General features: G+C 38.7%; 1 protein-coding gene across 1 annotated transcript in view; it reads right to left on the bottom strand.

The window, feature by feature from the left end:
- The window catches only part of LOC307156318 (serine/threonine-protein kinase Nek4-like), a gene marked incomplete at its 3' end in the record, with an annotated part of 945281 nt that overhangs the window by 361039 nt on the left and 563451 nt on the right, over nt 1-20791 (bottom strand). The window lies entirely within an intron of this gene.

Below are 20791 nucleotides of genomic sequence, written 5' to 3' on the forward strand. Positions count from 1 at the left end.
TGCAGGTGCATTCACTTCATTCACATAGCTTCCTTTTATTTCACTGCTAACTGGCATACATGCAAGTACAGTATGTGCAACTGTTGTTGCATTGTTGTCCCAAATATCATTAACCAGATCTACATTTTTTATGTCCCAAGTAAAAGAATCATGGTCATTAATTATATGTAGTTATTTATAAGTTATTAATTATATGTAGTTATTTTTAAATGAACCCTTGTATGGTGTTCCGGTCTGTTGGACCCGTTTTCATTTTTTATCAAAAGAAAAATTATACGATTAATTATTTTTTCAACCTCAGACTCATTGGCCTTGGCTCATTTTCTGTGAAGAATATATATCAGAACACATTTTTAATGACCACACACTGTACACCCCCCCTATATTACACACAGGATGTTCGGGTCCACTGGACCCGGGGCTAATAAAAGTGTGGAAATTTTTAGGTCCTATTTACCTATACTCTGTCCTCCTCCTGCCAGGGCTTGCTGTTATTGTGTGTGTGTGAGTGTGTGTGTATTGCGTGTGTATGTGTGAGAGAGATTGTAAGTGTGAGAGAGTGTGAGTGCAAAAATTAGTTTTGTTTCTACCCCTGCCGTTCCCGCACAAGGCTGCAATTCTTAAATGTGATCTCACAAAGCTAAAGAGGAAATATTAACCATAAAGGCTGTTTATATTGCTTGTAATTGGGATGAAGTAAACATCTGTTGAGTATTTTAACATAAATTGTTTGATTATGTTGAATTAAAAACCAAAAAATGCAGCGGGTCCACCAGACCCACGAACACTGGCTGAATAACAAAAATATGAACACCACACAAGGGTTAATTAAACTAAAGAAATAAGAAATTAAAATTTCTCAAATAAAAAGTTATATTTACTGTACCAAACACCACTTTCAAAACACAATAGTCACCATACTTTATTAAACACTTTATTGGAGGACAAAGCATAAAGTTGATAAAGTAGCATAAAGAAAAATGAGATTCAAGATAAATAAAAATGTGTCTTCAAAAATACGTTAACATCATATGAATCCATTCACAGCTGCTGAAGCCACAAAACGAGTGCCAGATAATCATATTCAGTCACATATGATACAGAAAACAGATTTGATATTGTGTTGGAAAATAATGATTCATTATCACAGCTAAACTGGTTTCTTGCTCTTCCCTGTACGTCTCTATCGTGTTCTTCTTCCTCGTCTAAACAGTTTGTTCAGTTGAAGAACAGAAGATGCGATCACTGATGTGGTGTAGCTTTTTCTCAACCAGAGGAAGAAGTCTCAACATCCCCTTGTCAGGCGTTCTCCGGTCCTGGTCTGAAAGTAAAACAAAAAACACAAACCATTCAAATGAAGTTGTTTAATGGACAGTTGGGTCAGCTTATGTTCTGCGTTATTTAAAGCAGTGATGGTTTACTCTGGCCCTCAGCGTCCACTGTCCTGCAGGTTTAGCTCAGACCTCAAACCCGCCTGCCTATTGTCTAGAAGTAAACCTGAAGACTTTGGTTAAAATTTTCAGATGTGCTCGATTAGGGTTGGAGGTAAACTCTCCACCTCAAAAAGGAGAACGCAAAAGGGCCAGAGTTGCCTGTTCCTTACATAAATTTACAAAGCAGCAGTCAGTACATGATATATTATACATATTGAAGTATTATATATATATATAATATTATTTATATATATATATATATATATATATATATATATATATATATATATATATATATATAATATTGCAGCACATAATATAAGCTAAGTACTGAACAAAAACTGTTTTACCCATATCAACAGCAACCTATTTTAAAAGATCTTTTAGAAAGGCATGGTCTCTTTTGAGCCTTTGCCAGTGATGCTTGATTTCTTTCCAGACAACATACTCTTCTGTCAATTGTTTCAAGAGCTTCACTTGGTCAAAAACCAAGTGATAACCTGTACAATGTAAAATTGTCAACATCAAATTATGTTCTACATTTTACAGCATTGTTTCAATACAATACATACCAATGGACTCGCTCACTTTTCTGTCGTCTTTGGGCACCAGATGTTCCTTCCTCACCCGAAACAAAGGACTTATTCGATTAGCTTGCGTTAATATAAGGACTGGTCTTCCTTCTCTGCTGTAAAACAAGAAAGTTCACGACTTACTCTATGTGCAATTACTATTGTTCTTGAGACATAAATTAAGACAGTTATACATAAGTTAATTTACCATATGATTCAGGAGAGAACATTTGATGAGTAAATACTGATTGCAATATTCTAGAAACTTCACCTGGGAAGGGCTGATCACGCAAGATTCGCTGCGACTCACTAGTAGCTCTTGTAATGGTTGGCTCTTAAAAGAGCTGTTGAGTTTGATATTGGTAGAGCTTTTAAAAAAAGGACTAAGTAATCCTGCAAAACAAAGAGGAAGGCCGTTTTAATACATTACTTGCAAATAGTCAGTTTATAACTGTAGGATATGTTTTCTGTAAAGAGTGTTGCATAATTAAATGTTAAAAGCATTTTTATGTTATAAGTTCACTGATATGTGGGCATTTCTATGAATAAAAGTATGTCTTTAATAGCAAGCAATAATCATGAAAATGATTTACATGCAAACGGGACAGTTATCAGCAGCGTAACTGATCTGATTATGACAAAATAATCGAGTATCTGATGTCATGTGACAAGTCAGATAAGCTTTTCCACTCTTGCAAACAGAGGTAGGTTATGAGGTGTGGAGAGACATCATGTATCACTGGAACATTAACAGACGGGGACCAATTTGCAATTAATATAAACTTTCTGACAGTGTGTGTGACATCCGACAACTTTCCAAGAAGTGGCGCAACTGAAATATCGTGATAAATATGTACAGGAATTGAGGCAGTAGCCAATGACAGCACTAGGAGTAAAAGCTGCAGGATTGTGTACGAGTATACAAATATGTACGAGTATCATACGAATTTGACAACTTGTTAAATCTTGTGAATTATTAAGACTTTCAGTCTATGTTCGTACTGATTGGGCTATGGGTTTTGTGAGAAAAGTTAAGAAACAACAAATGCTTGATAAAATGTTTGATTTAGGGTTAAAACCAACACATACATACCATTGTGAATATTTGCCTTGGCAGCTGTCCGTCTCCTCCGTTTACTTCTCCTCAAACAATAATGGCTGACTGAGTTCGAAAGGCCCTTTTGGTCTTTTCAGCTGAAAAAAGAGAAAAGAAAATATCATTATGTATAATATATAGGATTATGTAAAGGAAAAAGTACTGATTTACCTTACAAATATTGGATGTTACATTATAAAGCATTAAAAGCATGGCAAGTGTTGTGGTTAATATGCATTTACAACAAATATCACTTTAAAACTATCAATACTGAGGTAAAAGCATGGTAAGTTTTGTGGTTACTGTCCTTTTACCACACCTATCACAGTAAAACTAGGGTTACTGTGGTAAAGCATGGTAAGTGTTGTGGTTGCTGTGCTTCTACTACAAATACAGCTTTGGAACTAATTGTACTATTTTTAATCTGATATGAATATCTAGGCCTATAGCACGTCACGTGACAGGCAGTGTTTAATCAAGGCAAGGCAAGGCAAGTTTATTTATATAGCACATTTCATACACAATGGCAATTCAAAGTGCTTTACATAGAAGAAATTAAAATAATAAAAGAAATAGGAATAATTAAAACAGTTTAAAAAAATAAAATAAAATACAGTACAAACAGTCGGACGAACATTGGCACAGTGCTCATTCAGTAAATGCACAGCTAAACAGAAGTGTTTTGAGTCTGGATTTGAATGTGACTACAGTAGGAGCACGTCTGATCTCCTCTGGAAGCTGGTTCCAGCTGCGGCTGGCATAATAGCTAAAAGCGGACTCGCCATGCTTAGAGTGAACCCTTGGTATTTCTAGTTGATATGATCCTAGTGATCTGAGTGTTCTGTTGGGTTTATATTCAGTAAGCATATCTGCAATGTATTGAGGTCCTAGGCCATTGAATGATTTATATACCAGTAATAATACTTTAAAATCAATCCTAAATTTAACTGGGAGCCAGTGTAAAGACCTGAGGACTGGTGTGATATGTTCATATTTTCTAGTTCTGCTCAGAATCCGGGCGGCAGCGTTCTGTATGAGCTGCAACTGTCTTATGGTCTTTTTGGGAAGGCCAGTGAGGAGTCCATTACAATAATCCACCCTGCTGGTGATGAAAGCATGAACAAGTTTCTCTAAGTCTTGTCTGGAAACAAAGCATCTAATTCTTGCAATATTTTTCAGATGATAGTATGCTGATTTAGTTATTGCTTTGACATGACTACTGAAACTAAGGTCTGACTCTAGGGACACACCGAGATTCCTGACTTGATTTTTAGTTGTTTGACCCCTAGAGTGAAGGTATGCGTTCACCTTGAGAACTTCATCTTTGTTTCCAAACGCAATGACTTCAGTTTTGTCTTTGTTTAACTGAAGAAAGTTTTGACACATCCAACTGTTGACTTCATCAATGCATTGGCACAGGGAGTCAATGGGGCTGTAATCGTTAGGCGATAGGGCTAAGTAGATCTGTGTGTCGTCTGCATAGCTGTGGTAAGCAATTTGGTTCTTTCTCATTATTTGGCTCATTGGGAGCATATACAGGTTGAACAGGAGTGGTGCAAGAATTGACTCTTGAGGTACTCCGCATGTCATGGATGTCCACTCAGACTTATGGTCACCTATACTCACATAATAACCTCTCCCATCTAAGTATGACCTGAACCATTTTAGGACTATCCCAGAAAGCCCCACCCAGTTTTCCAGCCTGTCAAGAAGAATGTTATGATCGACAGTGTCAAATGCAGCACTGAGGTCGAGTAGTACCAGCACTGATATTTTGCCTTAATCAGTATTTAAGCGAATATCGTTTATTATCTTTATGAGCGCTGTCTCTGTGCTGTGGTGCGGTCGGAAACCAGATTGAAAATTGTCAAAGTATCCATTCAAGCTCAAGAATTTGTTCAGCTGATTGAAGACAACTTTTTCAATGATCTTGCCTATGAAAGGAAGATTTGAGATCGGTCTATAGTTGCTTAATATGGTCTTATCCAGATTGCTCTTTTTCAGGAGGGGCTTGACAACTGCAGTTTTCAGGGAGTATGGAAAACTCCCAGAGCGAAGTGAGACATTTACCACTTCTAGGAGATCTGCTTCTAAACTGTTTAACACACTTTTGAAAAATGATGTGGGAAGTGTGTCAAGAGCGCATGTTGATGTTTTAAGGTGCTGTACAGTTTCTTCCAAAATTTTGCCATCAATTTCTTTGAAATCAGACATAGTAACTACTTTCTCAGGTGGTTTGATCTGTCTGACCCCAGGGCAACTCAAGGATGTGCTGATCACCTTTCTGATATTACTGATTTTCTCAGAGAAGAACGAAGCAAACTCACTACACTTGTTCACTGAGAGCATTTCACTGGGAATCTGGCTTGGAGGGTTTGTCAGTCTCTCTACAGTAGCAAAAAGAGTGCGTGTGTTGTTTAAATTGCTGTTTATAATATTTGAGAAGAAAGTCTGTCTAGCTTTGCCTAGTTCCATATTGAAAGCATGAAGGCTGTCTTTGTAGATGTTATAATGGACTACAAGTTTAGTCTTCCGCCACATGCGCTCTGCTTTTCTGCATTGTCTTTTCATATTTTGCACTGCTGTTGAGTTTCTCCAAGGTGCTTTTTGTCTGCCACTCTTCTTCCTGACTTTAACAGGAGCAATATCATCAATTATACCTTTAACTTTTGAGTTAAAAGAATCAAGGAGAAAATCAACAGAGTCAGCAGATATGCTTGGTGTTAAGGATATATCCTTCATAAATAGTACACTGGTGTTCTCATTTAAGCATCTCTTCTTGACAGACACAGATTTAGCTTCAATGGCAGGAGAGATCAATATATCAAAGAAAATACAGAAATGATCAGACAGTGCTACATCCTTAATAACAATCAATGAAATGTTTAGACCCTTACTGATAAGTAAATCTAGAGTGTGTCCACGATTGTGTGTGGGTCCATGTACATGCTGAGTCAGATCAAAAGTTTTTAAAACAGTTTTGATTTCTTTTGCCATATTGTTTTCTGCATTATCTATGTGAATGTTAAAATCTCCTGCAATGGCAAAACAGTCAAACTCTGAGGTAATTGCTGATAACAGTTCTATAAAGTCCTCAGCAAAGGCTGGAGAGTATTTTGGAGGCCTGTAAATAATGATAAGTAAAATGCGTGGAGCACCTTTCAACACAATACCCAGATATTCGAAAGAAGGGTAATTCCCAAATGATATTTGCTTACATTGATAGATATCTTTAAAAAGAGCAGCTAGACCCCCACCTCTCTTAACAGCTCTGCAGACACTCATAAAAGTAAAGTTCGGAGGGGCTGTTTCATTGAGGATTGTTGCACTAAAGCTGTCTTCTAGCCAGGTTTCATTTAGAAGCATAAAATCCAGGTTGTTTGTGGTTATTAACCCTCTGGGGACCAAGGTGTTTTTGGGGCCCTTGAGATGTTCTGACATGCCTTGACATTTGTGCTTTTTTCAGTTATTTATAAACATGTTAATGGCAAAGGTGTAAATTCACTCTATATAGCACAAACAGGGCTACCATAATATGCGAGCAACTTGTATGTAGATGTTTGTATTTTTAAGAGAATAATGTTTATGCGTGGTTATTGGAAAAAATTAAAATGAAAGTTGCTGAATTAAGACCACAAAACACATATTAAATATGTGTCCACAAGACTTTTGTCTAATGGATGTTGTCCCTTTGAGTTCTAGCTTCAAAATTATGTGAAAATAGTCTTGCTTTATCGTTCACAAAAAAAAATACATTGATTTAAATGGTGTAAAACAGGTTTATAACATATATATATAACATTAGATATGAGCAGAAATTGCTAAACAAAAGCTTATTTGATGTGGTAGTATATTCTACAGTAGCCTAAAAACTGTACCCAAATCTAGTCAACAAGTGACTGACTGTAACATTGTTTTTATGAAATATTAGGGCATATAAATGCTAATTTGCAGTTTAATACGTTGCTTATACAAATACATTTTATTTCAACATATTCCAGTCGATTTTTACTCATCTCAGTAGGCTATAGCAAAGCAGTTTATTCTTTCACACACAGACGCGCGATTCATATTTAGGCTAAACAGTCTTTACAAATATGTACCCTTCATTCATCTCACAGAAAGGCGAGTCATATTATAGAAATGCGATTCATCTTTTTGCGGTTTGCATAGGCCTACACTAACGTTATTCCATAACGTTATTCCACACTTGAGAAAAGAAAACAGCCTACCTCACTCCTCAGCGGGATCTGCTCCTCATATCAGGAGATATTGCTCCTCATATCAGCACTGTTCTAAGGAATCTTTTCTCCATAAGGTAGGTTATATTATGCCTCACTCGATCGCGACGCGCTTTGTTTACAGCTGATGTGGGCGTTTCACAGATCTTCAATAGTTCTCAGAATTTGCGTTTGAATAGCACGCGCTCTCCGTGGGCGTGTCACATTACTGTGAATTAGCTCGTAATGAGCTCGACTGGAGTCGCTCTCTTTTTATACAGATTACCAGAGGTGGACAGAGTACACAGCTTCATTACTTGAGTAAAAGTACAGATACCCCTTGCTAAATTTTACTCAAGTACAAGTAAAAGTACTACAGTCAGATATCTACTTAAGTAAAAGTACTAAAGTACTTGTTTTTAAAAGTACTTGAGTATCAAGAGTACAAGAGTACATTTTCTAAATATTGCATTACTACTGCCACAGTGCTTACATTGGTAAACACAGCAAACAATTGAAGCGAAAACTATCATTAGCTTGTTCAGAAAATTGAAATAGTCTGACAAAGTGGGGCCATGGGTTGGCACATTCCCAGGATGGACCTCCTGCGTCTTCATCCATTGTTTCATCCATGGTTTCGTCTCTTATCTAAATCTAACCATGGAGTTGACTTTGGCGGAAAGCTGAAGGTGATTGCTGATAGGCTGTCTCAATCAGTGGCGCCTGCGCAATCCAATCACGTTTGAGAGGGAAACAACAAATTGAGGGTTTCCGAGATTTTTCTTTTTTCCTTTTTTTAAATATTTTTTTAGAAGAAGTAACGGGTACTCACGGTTATGGATAGAAATGTAGTGGAGTAAAGAGTACAATATTTGCCTCTCAAATTTACTTGAGTAAAGTCATGAGTACTCCCCAAAAATGATACTCGAGTAAAGTACAGATCCCTCAAAATTGTACTTAAGTACTGTACTCAAGTAAATATACTCCGTTACTGTCCGGCTCTGCAGATTACAGAAGATGAGAATATTTGTTTTTTTATATAAGTTACTTCATTTAACAGATGCGATCTCAAGCTTTATGCCCGTGGGTCTGTTTGCCTGTTTGACTGAATTTTCGCGGAGTTATAGATCATTTTCGAACGCGTTTCAAATGGGAGTTTACTGACAGAGAGAAGGCAGAAATCGCATCATGTTAATTTTTCTTTATTTGTCAAAAAGCAAAACACTTTATTTTTATTGTGAGTATACAGAAAAAAAATAGAAACTGAACAGGATCGATTGATGTATTACACGAAAATGAAAGATCAAAATTAACAGAGCATTTAGTGTTTATTTTCATTGCTAAAAAAAAAAAAACGAGCAAAACGCGCGGGCGCGTTTTTGGTCCCCAGAGGGTTAAATCGTTGACTAGAAGTGATTTATTTTTAAGTGAACGAATGTTTAAAAGTGCTAACTTAACAGTCTTACTTTTTGTCCCCACATCAATCTTACTTTGACGTGTAATAGGCACCAGATTAGTTGGGTTTGCTGCACGGCTATTGAAGGCCTTAGACTTTCTATCTTGTAATAGAACAGCAATAGAGAAAGATACAGGCACACTGGGTTCCCGCTTGTTCTGTAAACATTTGAGAAAGTTACTGTTATCAGAGCGGGGACCCAAAACACATCACTGAGAGCTGGTATCAGTTGTTTTTAGTTCACCTCGAGCAGATGGAGGAGGGTGTGGGCCCTGGCGTTGTGGCAGAGGCCGAAGAGCTCTCATAGGAGGGGGAGGGCGAGCTGGGCCCGCAGGCTTTGGTGCGGGTGGTAATGGTGCCTGTCGTTTTTTGGTTGGTATCTGGGGGCTTGCAGCAAAAGAGTGGGATAGTCTGGTTCCCGCATACACCAGTTCTTCCATTTTCTGTGAGAAACACAGTAGTGGCGATGCTGGAGAGAGGGATAGCGTATCTGGGGAAAGGGGCTGTTGCTCTGGTGTTATATGAGGTTGTGATATGCTGTCCTGGCTTCCCTGGCTGTTTTCCAGGAAGTCGTCCTTGGGTACTGAATCTTCAAGCAGTTCTGATATGTCTCTCTGTGGGCAGGGCTCAGCTGAGATTGTGTCCGTGAGCAGAGGTTGTTGTGGCGGAGTGGAGTTATCATTGTCCTTGTGTGATATGTCAACCGCATGTCCATTTTGCTGCTGAAGTGAAGTCCCGTGGTCATTCATACTGTGTCCAGGTGTGTGTGTGCCGTTCAGATTGAGTTGATTGGCACACACTGCAGAAGGATGATTGAGGGAGAAGTAGAAATTGTCCTTTAACACTCTTGAACCAAGTTTGTTTGGGTGATGGCCATCCCGATGAAAAAGTTGTCTCTGACTCCAGAAAAGATTGAAATTGTCAATGAAGTTTACTCCTTTTATATTGCAGGTTTTTTGCAGCCATGTATTTAGCCCAAGCAACCGTGAAAACCTGTTTGATCCTCTTGCTGGGAGTGGTCCACTGATGAATGTTTGAACTTTCAGTCTTTTAAGTGTTTCAAAAAGTTCATTGAAATCCTTCTTAAGGAGTTCTGACTGCTCTTTATGAATATCATTCTTCCCCACATGTATGATGAGTCGATTTGCAGTCTTATGTTTCATCAGAATGTTCTGAAGTTCCCTGTTTACATCCGAAGTTGTTGCTTGTGGAAGGCAGCATGTAGTTGTATCCCTGCCGCTAATGTTTCTGATTATCGAGTCCCCCACTATCAGAGTCCTGGGCTCGGCTGCGCTCTGAGCTGAGTGCCGCTGTCTGCTCGACCTTGAGCGCCAGTTAGCATCAGTGTTAGCTACTGGCCCATTCAGTCTGTGTTCGATCATATTCATCACATTTGGGGATTCCTCATTTACATTCATTAGTACTTCAAATCTGTTCTCAAGATGTATAGGCGGTGGTAGAAGACCAATGTTTGCAATCCTTGTCAGAGCTGTATCTGGGGTAGAGGATGCTACTGCGGCAATATGTGATGCTCGTGACAATCTGATGTCTCGAGTGCCTTTGGGTCTAGCTCCCTGTTTGTGCCATCGATTAGTAAGTCGATCGGCTTGTTTCTCTACCTGTCGAGGAGCACTAGTTTCATGGGACTCACCGGTATGCTGAGGGTGTCCATGACGAAGCTCTGTTTTGTGCTATTCACCCTATTTTGAATTGAAAGCAATGAAACGCAAAGTCTCCGTGGAGATGGCAGATATAATGGCAGATTAATATCGACAAACAGAAAAGACAGTATATACACATTATTAAGACAACGTATTTAGGTATGTTACCAACATCTGACACACGTGACCTAATGCCAGATATCGCGATGTATTCGGAACGAGACTTCTTCAGCGCGATTTCCTACTGATAAAATATAGTTTTAAAAATATCAATAAACAGCAAAGCAATCCAGCTTCCCTGGCAATAAGACCGAAATAATAACATTAAAAAAATACACAAACCATGATAAGATAAGATCTCGTGAATGATTAAACAGCTTCTCTGCTGCAGAAATAATCGTGCTGTGATCACGAAAGACGCTTCCCATTGAAAATACATTAGTTTAAAAAACGTGCTGGTATTGTACGAAAATATAAACGTATAAATAAATAAAACGAATAAATAAACGTGGCACGAATCAATAGATTAAATTACGTGACCATATCACGAACTGACGTGAGACGACTTGCGTTGGAGTTATCCGTGGTCTCACCACAGACTCACTCCGTGCTCCAGTCACAGATTTTAGATCTGACTATAGCCAAGCAAGCAATAGGTGTAAAACGCCATCAAACTGGATTTTATGATGACAAGACAAGACAAAATGTCAACTTAATTACATGCCATTGCAACACAGTCGACATAAAGCTTTTAAGTGTTTAAACAAGTGAGCATTACAACATCCAGTGATCAGGTCAGGTTGTTGAGGTCCGTGGTGCCATCACGGGACTTGAGTTAGGCTAACAGAAACAAACTGAATTTTTATGATGGCAGGACAATGCAATAGCTACAATAACAGAGAGGTTAACGTCTTTATGGTATTTGGTGTTGGAAAATAAATACTTAAAATGTTGTGTTTCCAAATGAGAATTAAAGCACGTCCATTGAGTGAGATCTGTTCTTTGTCATTGAAACGAATATCCGTGTGTGGACCACGGAAGATGAGTGTCATTGACTTGCGTTGGAGTTATCCGTGGTCTCACCACAGACTCACTCCGTGCTCCTATCACAGATTTTAGTTCTGACTAGCCAAGCGAGCAATAGGTGTAAACCGCCATCAAGCTGGATTTTATGATGATAGGACGAGACAAAATGTCAAGTTAATAACATGCCATTGCAACACAGTTGACCTAAAGCTTATAAGTTCCTAAACAAGCCAGAAACATTACATCGTCCATGAGTGAGGTCCGGTTGTTGCGGTCCGTGGTGCCATCACGGGACTTTGGTTAGGCTAACTGAAATTGTATGATGACAGGACAATGCAATAGCTACAATAACAGACAGGTTAACGTCATTATGGCATTTGATGTTGGAAAAGAAACAAATACTTCAAATGTTGCGTTTCCAAATAAGAAAGCACGTCCGTTGAGTGAGTTCTGTATTCCGTCATTGAAACGGGTATCCGTGTGTGGACCACGGAAGGTCAGTGTCATTGACTTGCGTTGGAGTTATATCCGTGGCCGCATCACGGAATTTGGGGCGATTCCGTGATGGCTCCACGGATTTTGAGTTAAGGGCCCGTGGACATTTCACGGAATCCTGTGAGACCAGGTTGCAATGTACGTCGAGTTTTACAGTATTGGGACTGAGGCGCCAGAACTGCAGCTGATAGAATACTAACGTTACCATATTTTAGTTTCCATTCTTATTTTGTTTCCACGATGTGTAAGATGTAGGGCTACCACATCTTTAAATTACTAGGCTATTAGTATTATTTAAGTTAACATAATAAAAGACGTAGACCTACCACAAAAACTAGTTGAGGATAAATTCGTTAAAATTGGGCGATTCCAGTGTTATGGAAGTGACATTTGCAGTCAAAACTTGAAATATAAATTCTCAGAAAATGCATTTAATACCAATATTTTGAAACGTCTGAAAGGAGTCAAGACATTAGAAAAATATTAGTCTACACATTTTATTCACGTTTTATATTTAATATGAGCAATGTAAAAAAAAAAAAAAAAAAAAATGTTACGGGCGTGACAGTTCTCCATTACGGACATGACTGCTCTGAGAGCGACTTTAAAACTTTCACAGAGACCTCAAACAGAAAGCACAAAGCCTTTCTTTAAAGTGAATTTCGTTTTTTATTAATTGTATCTTAATTTTAATCAATGTTTCATCTGGATTTAATAAATAAGTAAATATAGAAAACAATCATAATACGGAGGCGCGGGCGAGAGAACAGGACTCTTGTCTCATAAATGAACCGAAACTCAGCGTAAGGTATGCTACTTGCCTCACAGACCTGAGAAATATAGAAAGCTTGAAATGTCTACTTTTAAACAGAACAATTCATAACGAAGGAAAACAGACTGCTTTCTGCTTATGAAATGTGCATTTCTTTCTGGCGCGTTCTGAGAAGATCGCGACGCATCGTCAACTTCATCTTTGCAGTCGACACAGAAAACACTTGTTTATTAATAAACAATTAAAATGTCTCCTTGCTATATTTGACATATTAATAATCATTACTTTTGCCGGTTCTTTGTGACAGCTTAGATGCTTTATTCGCAACGCCACCCACATGTTGATATGAACGCGTCACCACCGCATCAGCACCGAAAACATTATTTTTATTTTTTTTTCAAATCTAAAATAAAAAATCGTGATACGAACCGAATCGTAGGTTTGGTCTATCGTTACAGCCAAGAAGTGAGAAAGCAAGAGTTTATGGTTTAACAACAAACAAACAATGGCTATCTGAACATCTTTGCCAAGCGCAAACCATGGTAGCCAACAGAAGTAGGCTAATCAATAAATTATCAGGGAGGGTCATGCCTTTTTTCACAATCATTTTGGAGGGTCATAGAAAAATGTATTGCTGGCGAAGGGAGGGTCATGTCTTTTTTGACAACAGATCTCAAAACTCCTCCGGTGGCCCCTTAAATAAAAAACGAACAGTCCCTAAACATACTCCAAAAATATTTAAAACTTTCCCTAAAACACTTGTCGTCCAATAAAGTGGTATTTAAGTGCCAATAGGCACTCTTTGGCTTGATAGAATTTAAACAGATACCACACTGCACCATACTATGATCCGAAAGACCTGATGGAATAATAGAACAGCTCTCAACAATACTGCCATGATGTTTAAAAACATAAAACTTATCCAGTCTTGCTAAAGAAATTGTATTACCACGAACATGAGACCAAGTGTATTGCCTTTTTTCTCCATTAAGCTGCCTCCAAATATCAATTAATTCATGTGTTTTTTTTAACTGAACAAGACGTTGACGTGAGGGTACATGAGGTTCCACATGATTTCTGTCCAAATTAGACTCTGTGCAATTAAAATCACCACCCAAAATTAAATACTCGTCAACAGCAACATTTTGTAAGACAGAAGACAAAGTACTTAAAAAAAGCATTCTCTCAACAGCTGAAGTGATACACACAAATAAAAACAAAGACAACATTTTCAAAAGAGGCTCTTACTTTTAAAAGTCTACCTTTAATAACCTCCTCAACCTGATAAGAGTGTGGGCTGAAACCCTTAGCAAAGAGAACAGCAACTCCGCCACTAATTGTGGTATTGTGACTTAGAACAACAACCCCATTCCATTCCACTGCCCAATCAGCAGCATTACTAGAATCAGTATGTGTCTCTTGTAACAGCATAACATCAATTTTTTTCTAATGAATTACTTCTGCTGCTCTTTTATACATATCTCTGGCATTCAGATTCAGAGTAGCAACATTAGCGTGACACATACTTAAAGAAAAGAAAAAAAAAGAAAAACAATGCCCACATAAAAGACCCACCAAAAGTCATGGAATTAGGTTTCCCCCCTATCCTCATTACTATGGTCAGAGTTAAGTTTCCTCACTATTTTTTTTTTAACCTGTAGACCTCTTTATTTGTAAAGGATCCCTCCATCATAAAAGCCTTAGTATTCTCAACAAACTGCTTTGTATTAGGAAAAAAATCATTAATGCACACACCCCTCTTATTCTTAGTAGCTCTAAGAAACAGTTTAATATCATCAACCTCATAATGACCAGAAAAATCACTCTGAGAAAGACAAACACTTGAATCAGATGATGCACTATCACTTTCTGTGTCATCATACAACTCACTTGTATCTGATTTTTTCGCGTGTCTATCAATCCCTGTTTTACCAGGCTTCCTCCTCTTCATCGAGAGCATCGTTTAAATGCTTCTCCGTCTCAATAACGGCTCCCCCCTAGTCTCAGCCTCAGACGTCACGCCCACGGAACGTTGGCTAAACGTCTGATGTATATGGTACACTTAACTGGAAACACTTCAGGAATGTCGAAGTCGTCATCTGATTGGTTGAATTTTATCGGATTTCCGGGGGGCGCGAGTGTCGCGTTTATTTTCGGTCCGCCGGGAAACAAAGCGCAGACGTGTGATTGCGGAAGAAAAACTGTTGTGTTTACATGAGTGACAATGAGCATTTATCAAGATCAGCTAAACGTAGGATTCTCAAAAGTATGCGAGGTTCACGGCATAGACTCTTTAAGAGATGTCCAGGAGTTTTGTTTGAGGCACTTAGTGGAGACAAAAAGAGATATTTTAGCCTGTTTGCCGACGGGATTTGGGAAGAGTATTATTTTCCAAGCCTGGCCGACCCTTTGTCAGCATTTAGAAGGATTCCCAGCAGATCCAATTTTACTAGTTGTGTGTCCCCTCCTATCTATTATGGAAGATCAAGTGAAGTACCTAACTGAGAAGGGGATATCAGCCGCGTTTGCGGGCAAACATGAAACAACAGACGCTGACATTGTTGTTATACGTGCACGAACAGATCAATGACTTACTGCTTATAACTGCCCCCGGTGGGTATAAGCAAGATGTGGAGAGTCTCGACTGATGTCTTTACGGTTTCTTTATTTCCTTTTCCGTTATCCGTAATACACCGTGAAAACTATAAAAATATACAGATAAATACAAACATAAGTACTTTTATACACGTTGCCTTAGCTAAAATCACACATACTCAAGCAATAAACCTAAATAAATACACCACTAAACAACCATCATTTTCCACCAAATCTATATTCACTACACCATAACCTTTAAATTACACATGGATTTAACATATCAAAGCGAAATGGCTCTTTGTCAATACATATCTTAAATAACTTACAACAATAAACATGAACACCTCACTCCCGCAACATCCACATATAAACAACTACACGTACCTCGTTCCGCTTCCCAAGGGCGTTAAACCAAACCCGGCAATTTCCTTTGTTCCTTATCGTTCCTAAGTTTACCGTCTTGACTGTGTACTCCCTTCGGTTCGCTCTTTCTTTGTTTATGAGTTGGCCACAGCTGTAACTCATAAGCACGGGTTTATTTAGGGTTAGTTTAGCCTAGTGGGAGAAACTATACTGCCCACTAGTGGAAGTCACTGGTGCCCGCGCAGAGTGAGGTGTTCATATCTACGCCACAATCCCAATAAAAACGTTCTTTATATAAATACACAATGCATTTACACTCATTAATCAAGACCTTTTAAATAACTCCAAGCGGACAGTTACACTGCTTGTTTTCTTCTCCTTCTTTTATTTTCTATACTGACTGACTTGTTGCACGCCGGTCTGTTGTTGTGGGGACATTTCCACGCCCCGAAACGTGACGCTGAACGAAACGAAAGTAATTGGTTGTTTGACATGTCGGTCAAACGGCCTTATGGGCGGGCCTTGGCCAAAGAAAGCTGCTATGAATTCCAGACCTTCAGCCGTCAGTCTGAAGGTCTGGCTACGCGAGACTAGCTCCCCCCGCCTGAACATTTGACACAACTAATGTAACACCAGAAACTGTACTTTCTAGCGCAGATTCTTCAGTTACAGCGATCACAGGATCAACATCACTTCTAGCCTCTGAGACGTGTAACCCTGTCCCTGACCCACCCGGAGCCTCGTCAACCGGCCCTGCTTCAGCACTAACAACAACATCACTTCTGACGTCACCACCACCTGACACATTGTTTGAATTTTTCCCGGGACAAGCACGAATTAAAGCTAGGGTAGGTGATCCTGTTCAGAAAAAAAAAACATTCCAAATTTGTTTAAACTGTCTTTATATACCAATACATAATTAAAATGTAAGTACTCTGAAAAAGAAAGTATAAAAATCCAGTGTCTGTAGACCTCTCACGACTGTTGTAAACACAGGTCATTATTTCCATTCACTCCACCCCCTCCCTTCTGGGCTCCTTCCAAAGCCACGCCCCCAAAACACATGAACGCGCGACGCCAAACGCTCAGGCTCAGCTGGAAGACGCGTTTATTTACCTGAGACGAGTGGAGAGGAGCGCAGTGCATGCAGTGACATCATGTCAGAATCACATGTAATAATACCTAACTTTATCACTATGAATATAAACAAATATGATGGCTTTTAGTACTCACTATCAAGCTAGCATATCGATACTGGTAAAGTTTAAAATATATTTTGTTTGATTCGGTAACGAGCTATATTTAGGCTATAGGTAACGAGCTATATTTATAAGGCAAAGCTAGGTTGCATTGATACACGTTTTTCCATTACCATCAGTTAAACTGTGATGAAGGTGAATTTCGTGTAAGAGTCATAACATATACGGTGTTTTGCATGTAAGAGTTTCCATAATGAAAACATTGTTGACTCTGATGAGGACTAACGTTACACTCCGGAGACAAGTACCGCTTCGTCGGTTCGAGGACAGGTCCACTCCGGGGTCGAGGGCGAAGCAGAGGAGGTTGTTCAAGAGTGCGGGCAGGGTCCGAGGAAGTAGTTTAGCAAAGTAGCAAAGCTGGCATTGGTACTTTTTGCTGCATTTTCTCAGCCATTGTGCCGCAAACTCCTGCTTACTCGGTGTAGTGAGCTGAATATTTCCGGGAACGGTGACATGTGATGAGTGCACGCAGGGCTGTGCACGCAGTGGTGCTCGGGCACGAGACATGAAGGCATCTGATTGGTTCTTTACATTCGCACCGAATGGCAGTGATTGGTCAGAGTTTTTACTGTCCTACAGCTGCTACAGAGGTCAGATTTTTTTCATTCCTTTTTCTAAACACATAATGTATTGACTACTATCAGAATGGAAGGACCATTTCACCCAGTATAAAAAAAAATGTTTCTGAACAGGATTACCTACCCTACCTTTAAATGACCAGTTTGGCCACAACTAAAACATCTCATGTTTCCCGATGTCACGTAAATGATGTAATCATAATCATCCGCCCGAAAGTGCAAAGACAGATCCATATCAGCATCATCATTCACTACCATGTAGACTTCCATACCGAGACAAAGCCTTAGCTAGTATCTCATCACTTAAAAACGGCGGCACATTAGATAGCGTGACTTTCTTTGAAGGTGTAGAAAGCGGAAGTACAGGGTTAAACAGATCGTCAACAACGATTCCTGCCTCAACTAATTCATTAGCCTTTTCGACAGTACTGAGAAATACCACAGTGGCATTATTCATCCTAGAGGAAGACATTATTTTTTCATGCCCAACTACCTCTCCCACTGCAAGACAGCACTTCTCCACACTAACCGCGGACGCCACTTTCATGCCATGACGCCGGGTCAATGAACCCAAACAACACCGTGAGTGTGGGGCCGTCATGCTCCCGGTAAGGCGGCACACGGCCCAAAACAACTACAACAAACCCCCCAAACCGCACAAAAACAACAAACAAAAAGAAAGACCAGAAAAAAGCCAGAAAGAAAGAAAAATAGATTCACTCACACTCACAGAGTCCAAACGCACTCGGCCCGTACTCAGCACTCACACCAGCAGTACTCTCACAGCAAACTCCGCCCACTCACTCACAACATCCGCTCAGAGAGAGAGAGAGAGAGAGAGAGAGAGAGAGAGAGAGAGAGAGAGAGAGAGATTTTTTTCCTTACATTACTTTTATACTTTAAGTAGTTTTGAAACAAGTACTCTTATACTTGTTTTACTTGAGTAAAAAGCTTGAGTTGATACTTCAACTTCTACAGAAGTCTTTTTAAACCCTAGTATCTATACTTCTACCTGAGTACTGAATGTGAATACTTTTGACACCTCTGCATATTTTAATCCGTAATGCAGATCTACACTGTAACGTTTATATTTAAATGAACAAAACACACAAAATTGATCAAAGTCTATGGACAGGATGGTTATTAATGTGTTAGTTTCGAGCGTCGATTTAATGATGTTATTTCACAGTAGCCTATATCCCCCTACTGGACGCATCAGGAACAACAGGACCGGCTCCAGGTCTGCAGCCTCCCACTCCATTCTGACGCATCGGGAGTGTGAAGGAATGTTTAAGGGTGATTCTCCAACTAGAAGCACTTTTGGCACTGTGAGTTTATGTAAAATTCACTCTCTTAAAACACTCTTAAAACAATCTTCCTAGCTTCATTCATTTGTCTTCTAACACAATATAACAGTGGGCAGTTTTAGAATTCCATGGATTATTATTATTTTTAACAGTTTTTCTGAAGAGCCATGTCATTTCCACCACTTTTCAATTTATGTATTTTATTACAATATAATATTGTAAAATTGTTATATAAGATTATGTATCTGTCAACAACATCAGTGGCTACCTAATCATGTAACAAAATAAATCTTAATACTTCATGAACTTAATGCATTTTCATTTAAAGTTGCTAAATGCCACGGGTTGCCACGAGTTGGGATTTTTGCCTACAGCATCTCATTTTTGCTCAGGTCTATGTTTATTATAAGTCACTCACACATATATTGTAAGTAATGAACTATTACTACTTATTTTAAAATACATTTAGATCCACATCATTGGTTATTCTTATTTTTTTTCTTAAAAACTGTAGTGGTGGAAAGTGGTGGAAATGACGGTTTATGGTGGAAAGATTGTTTCTGTTTATTTTTACTTAAATTGCCAGTCCAAAATATTTTTAACCATGTATTTTATTATTTAACATATATGAGTTGAACAGTATACCTAATAGTTTTAAAAATAATGATTACAAATTATATGCAAATTATATAAACCTGCTCAAAACATTCATATAAATATAGATAAATAAAAATACATTTAGAGTGTACTGGAATGGTGATATATAAAGTTCTCAGTCCAAAAGCACAAATATGTCATGAGAACATGCCAAAAGCGCACAAAAACAGCATATATCATGTCCAAATCTACGCCTCAAATTTCTCAGAGGTGGAAATGACGGAGGTGGAAATGACATTTTAGCAGTTTTTCTGCAATATTAGCACACCCTCATGTCAGGCTTAGCTACTTTTGGACTTATTGTGTTGTTTACTCGTAATAAACATAAATACATTATTTTCATATTTGTTGTACATAATTCAACCGAACTACAGCCAAGGTGGAAATGACGCTGAATAAAAATATTCTGTATAAAAGCTTGACTTACCTTGATTTATTTTCTTGTGCTGAAGAGCACATGTGCCTGAAGTTTCATCTTCAACTAATACGTCCTTTTCACTATTATTTCCATGATTACCAAGTAAATAAAATATTTAAGGTGGATCTATTAAAGTGGATTTTGTTGAGGGAGGTGGAAATGACAGAAAACCTGGGGACAGACGTATTTCATTCCAAAAATAGTTTAAAATTATGATATGCAGAGGCGGACAGAGTACACCGCTTCATTACTTGAGTAAAAGTACAGATACCCCTTGCTAAATTTTACTCAAGTACAAGTAAAAGTACTACAGTCAGATGTCTACTTAAGTAAAAGTACTATAGTACTTGTTTATTGTGCATGTCTCAGTCTGTACCATAGTGTCATACAGTCTCTCCCCTGAGCTAGCTGCAACAGCCTGCCCTGAAGTGTGTAAAGTAAGATGTAAACAAAATAAGACAATCAGCTATAAAACTGAAAATAAAGCATCTCTTATTTATGTGCGGACGCACGAGCGCGAGGGTGCGCGCGGCAAAAATGTCGTCATTGTGGTGTGGGCGGTCATGCGCGTTGGGTGTGCAAGGCCACATTTCGCTTGGCGGTGGGCAGTGCACGGCTTTTAGCGCACGGCTCCGCATCCGAAGACGCACGACTTCGAGCCGAATCTGGACGAGCATGTACATCTCACAGCACCGGCACCCAGTTCTTGCGTCTAAATTAGTTGCTTACATTAACAAAATGAGCCTACAATAGCAGACATCAGCCCTTTAAATAAAAATAAATGGCCATGTTTTATAAAAAGGTTCACAAAACTAAATAAAAATGTTTAGAAATTATGTAAGATAACGTTCATTTAGTTGTAAGTTACGTTCTCATATCC

Source organism: Squalius cephalus (assembly GCF_949319135.1).
Source record: "Squalius cephalus genome assembly, chromosome: 3".
Taxonomy (NCBI): domain Eukaryota; kingdom Metazoa; phylum Chordata; class Actinopteri; order Cypriniformes; family Leuciscidae; genus Squalius; species Squalius cephalus.